This window comes from Arachis ipaensis, chromosome B1 (genome assembly GCF_059453495.1).
Source record: "Arachis ipaensis isolate K30076 ecotype BB chromosome B1, ASM5945349v1, whole genome shotgun sequence".
Classification (NCBI taxonomy): Eukaryota; Viridiplantae; Streptophyta; class Magnoliopsida; order Fabales; family Fabaceae; genus Arachis; species Arachis ipaensis.
Window position 1 is genome coordinate 125,167,259 of NC_142436.1, and position 5,290 is coordinate 125,172,548.

The window sequence follows — 5,290 nt, forward strand, 5'->3', positions numbered from 1 at the left end:
AATCTTGCTGTTGAATGTAATGATCTGCTAAAGCTTGGCTGGCCATTGGCCATGTCTAGTGTTTTGGACCGGTGCTTTCGCTGAAAGCTTGGCTGGCTAGTAAGCCATGTCTAATTCCTGGACCGGAGTTTTAGGCTAACATTGCATGATTCCTGGAATTCTCATTAAAAATTTTGAAATTCTTATTTTTCTTTTTCCAATTAATTTTCAAAAAATTACAAAAAAAAATTAGTAAAATCATAAAAATCAAAAAAATAATGTATGTTTCTTGTTTGAGTTTAGTGTCAATTTGTAAGTTTGGTGTCAATTGCATCTTTTTAATTTCCTTAAAATTTTCGAAGAACACCTGCATGAAACTGTTCTTCATGATCTTCAAGTTGTTCTTGATGATCTTCTTTGTTTGATCTTTGCATTTTCATATTTTATGTCTTTTCTTATTTTTCATATGCATTCTTGAATTATTAGTGTCTAAAGTTTAAAGATTTTTAAGTTTGGTGTCTTGCATGTTTTTCTTTCCTTAAGAATTTTCAAAAATATGTTCTTGATGTTCATCATGATCTTCAAAGTGTTCTTGGTGTTCATCTTGACATTCAAAGTGTTCTTGCATGCATTCTTTGTTTTGATCTTGAATTTTCATGTTTTGCATCATTTTTATGTTTTTCTCTTTCCTCATTGAAAATTCAAAAATAAAAAAAATATCTTTCCCTTATTTTGCTCATAAATTTCGAAAATTTGAATTGATTTAGTTAAAAAGTTTTAAAATCTAGTTGTTTTTTATGAGTCAAGTCAAATTTTCAATTTAAAAATTCTATCTTTTTCAAATCTTTTTCATTTTTTCTTTCATATTTTCAAAAATTTTAAATTGATTTTCAAAATCTTTTTCTTATTTTTGTTTCATATTTTCAGATTTATTACTAGCATTCAATTTTTAGATTCAAAAATTTCGAGTTGTTATTTGTCTATTAAGAAAAGTTTCAATCTTTAAATTTTAAAATCATATCTTTTAGTTTCTTGTTAGTCAAGTAATCAACTTTAATTTCAAAATCAAATCTTTTTAAATTTCTTTTTCAAATCTTTTTCAAAATAATTTTCAATCATATCTTTTTTTTTTCAAAAATCAATTTCAAAATCTTTTCTAACTTCTTATCTTTTCCAAATTGATTTTCAAATCTTTTTCAATTAACTACTAGACTTTTTGTTTGATTTTAAAAGTTTTCTATTTCAATCATATCTTTTTCAAAACCACCTAACTAATTTTCTCTCTCTAATTTTCGAAAGCTCCCCCCCCACTTTTTCAAAATTTCTTTTAATTAACTAATTGTTTTAAATTTTAATTTAATTTTATTTCTCTTTTTAATTTTCGAATTCAATCTCCCTCTCTCATCTCTCTATTTATTTATTTATCTACTAACACTCCTCTTCCACTCAAAATTCAAACCCCCTCTTCTTCTCTGTGTTCGAATTTTTCTCTTCTCCTTCTTCTATTCTTCTCTTCTTCTACTCACATAAAGGAATCTCTATACTGTGAATAGAGGATTCCTCTTCTTTTCTGTTCTCTTCTTTTTCATATGAGCAGGAGCAAGGATAAGAACATTCTTGTTGAAGCTGATCCAGAACCTGAAAGGACTCTAAAGAGGAAGCTAAGAGAAGCTAAAGCACAACACTCTGGAGAGGACCTGACAGAATTTTTCGAAAAATAAGAGGAGATGGCCGAACCCAATAACAATGGTGGAGATATAAGGAAGATGCTTGGTGACTTTATTGCACCCTCTTCTAACTTCTATGGAAGAAGCATCTCAATTCCTGCCATTGGAGCAAACAACTTTGAGCTTAAGCCTCAATTAGTTTCTCTAATGCAACAGAATTGTAAGTTTCATGGACTTCTATTGGAAGATCCCCATCAGTTCTTAGCTGAATTCTTGCAAATCTGTGACACTGTTAAGACCAATGGAGTTGATCCCGAGGTCTACAGCCTTATGCTTTTCCCTTTTGCTGTAAGAGATAGAGCTAGAACATGGTTAGATTCACAACCTAAGGAAAGCCTAAACTCTTGGGAAAAGCTGGTCAGTGCTTTTCTGGCCAAATTCTTTCCACCTCAAAAGATGAGAAAGCTTAGAGTGAAAATCTAAACCTTCAGACAGAAGGAAGGTGAGTCCCTCTATGAAGCTTGGGAAAGATATAAGCAATTGATCAAAAGGTGTCCTACTGACATGCTTCCAGAATGGAGCATCATATGTATATTCTATGATGGTCTGTCTGAGTTGTCAAAAATGTCATTGGACCATTCTGCAGGAGGATTTCTCCATCTGAAAACCTCTGCAGAAGTTCAAGAACTCATTGAAATGGTTACAAATAACCAGTTCATGTACACCTCTGAGAGGAATCCTGTGAATAATGGGACGCCTCAGAAGAAGGGAGTTCTTGAAATTGACACTCTGAATGCCATATTGGCTCAGAATAAAATATTGACTCAGCAAGTCAATATGATTTCTCAGAGTCTAAATGGATTGCAAACTGCATCCAACAGTACTAAAGAAGCATCTTCTGAAGAAAAAGCTTATGATCCTGAGAACCATGCAATGGCAGAGGTGAATTACATGGGAGAAACCTATGGAAACACCTATAATCCTTCATGGAGAAATCATCCAAATTTCTCATGGAAGGACCAACAGAAGCCCCAACAAGGCTTCAATAATAATGGTGGAAGAAATAGGTTTAGCAATAGCAAGCCTTTTCCATCATCTTCTCAGCAACAGACAGAGAATTCTGAACAAAGCCATTCTGGCCTGGCAACCATAGTCTCTGATTTATCCAAGACCACCCTAAGTTTCATGAATAAAACAAGGTCCTCCATTAGAAATTTAGAGGCACAGGTGGGTCAGCTGAGTAAGAAGATTACTTAAACTCATCCCAGTACCCTCCCAAGCAATACAGAAGTAAATTCCAAGAGAGAGTGCAAGGCCATAACCATGACCAACATGGCCGAACCTGGAGAGAGTGAGGAGGACGTGAGTCCCAGTGAGAAAAGCCTCATGGGACGTCCTCTGGACAGAAAGGAGTTTTTCTTTGAGGAACCAAAGGAATCTGAGGCTCATACAGAGACCACAGAGATTCCATTGAACTTCCTTCTGCCATTCATGAGCTCTGATGAATATTCTTCCTCTGAAGAGAATGAAGACATCACTGAAGAGCAAGTTGCTAAATATCTAGGAGCAATCATGAAGTTGAATGCCAAGTTATTTGGTACTGAGACTTGGGAGGATGAACCCCCTTGTTCACCAATGAACTGAATGCATTAATGAGGCAGAAATTACCTCAGAAGAAACCGGATCCCGGAAAATTCTTCATACCTTGTACCACAGGCACCATGACCTTTGAGAAGGCTCTGTGTGACTTGGGGTCAGGGATAAATCTCATGCCACTCTCTGTAATGGAGAAACTGGGAATCTTTGAGGTACAAGCTGCAAGAATCTCACTAGAGATGGTAGACAAATCAATGAAACAGGCTTATGGAATAGTAGAGGACGTGCTAGTAAAGGTTGAAGGCCTTTACATCCTTGCTGATTTCATAATCCTAGACATTGGGAAGGATGAGGATGAATCCATCATCCTTGGCAGACCCTTCCTAGCCACAGCAAAAGCTATGATTGATGTTGACAGAGGAGAGTTGGTCCTTCAGTTGAATGAGGACTACCTTGTATTCAAGACTCAAGGTTCTCCTTCTGTAACCATAGAGAGGAAGCATGAAAAGCTTCTCTTAATACAAAGTCAAACAAAACCCCCACATTCAAACTCTAAGTTTGGTGTTGGAAGGCCACAACCAAACCCTAGGTTTGGTGTTGAGAGGCCCCAATCCTGCTCTGATTATATGTGAGGCTCCATGAGAGCTCACTGTCAAGCTATTGACATTAAAGAAGCGCTTATTGGGAGGCAACTCAATGTTATTTAATTATATCTATTTATTTTCCATTGTTATTTTATATTTTCTGTAGGTTGATGATCATGTGAAGTCACAAAAATAACTAAAAAATCAAAAACAGAATGAAAAACAGCATTAAAAATAGCACACCCTGGAGGATAAGCTTACTGGCGTTTAAACGCGAGTAAGAAGCATCAGACTGGCATTTAATGCCAGAAAAAAGCATCAAACTGGCGTTAAACACCAGAAACAGGCTATAGTCTGGCGTTAAACGCCAGAAACAGGCTACAGTCTGGCGTTAAATGCCAGAAACAAGCAGCAGTCTGGCGTTAAACGCCAGGATTGCACTCTAAGGGCATTTACACGCCTAAATGGAGCAGGGATGCTAAGTCCTTGACCCCTCAAGATCTATGGACCCCACAGAATCCCCACCTATCCTACCTCTCTCTCTCTCTCTCTCCCACCTTTTCATAACACTCTTTCCCAAATACCCTTCACCAATCACCTCCATCACCCTTACCCATCACCTCTTCACCAATCACATCCATCCACTCTTCCCCAAAAACCCCACCTACCTCCAAATTCAAAATCCTTTCCCTCCCAAACCCAACCCTAATACACGAAACCTAACCCTCCCCCCAACCCTATATAAACCGCTCACCACTCCTTCATTTTCACACATTACAACCACTACTTCTACCCCTTGGCCAAACCACATATCTCCCTCCATCTCCTCCATTTTCTTCTTCTTCTACTACTTTCTTTCTTCTTTTGCTCGAGGACGAGCAAACATTTTAAGTTTGGTGTGGTGAAAGCATTGCTTTTTGTTTTTCCATAACCATTAATGGCACCTAAGGCCAGAGAAACCTTAAGAAAGAGGAAAGGAAAGGCAATTGCTTCCACCTCTGAGTCATGGGAGATGGAAAGATTCATCTCAAAGGTCCATCAAGACCACTTCTATGAAGTTGTGGCCAAGAAAAAGGTGATCCCTGAGGTCCCTTTTAAGCTCAAAAGGGCGAATATCCAGAGATCTAACAAGAGATTAGAAGAAGAAGATGGGAAGTTCTCCCCAATCCTATTCAACAAGTCGGAATCTTAATGGTTCAAGAGTTCTATGCAAACGCATGGATCACTAGGAACCATGATCAAAGTATGAACCCAAACCCAAAGAATTGGCTTATAATGGTTCGGGGAAAATACTTAGATTTCAGTCCGAAAAATGTAAGGTTGGCGTTCAACTTGCCAATGATGCAAGAAAATGCACGCCCCTACACTAGAAGGGTCAATTTTGATCAAAGGTTGGACCAAGTCCTCATGGACATATGTGTGGAAGGAGCTCAATGGAAAATTGACTTAAGAGGCAAGCCGGTT

At 37.4% G+C, this 5,290-nt stretch overlaps 1 non-coding gene across 1 annotated transcript; it reads right to left on the bottom strand.

Moving 5' to 3' along the window:
* Positions 1-2,108: 2,108 nt before the first annotated feature.
* Positions 2,109-2,216, bottom strand: LOC148578255 (small nucleolar RNA R71). Its single transcript, XR_015902840.1, has one exon. It is a non-coding gene; the product is annotated as a small nucleolar RNA R71 (small nucleolar RNA).
* Positions 2,217-5,290: the final 3,074 nt, after the last annotated feature.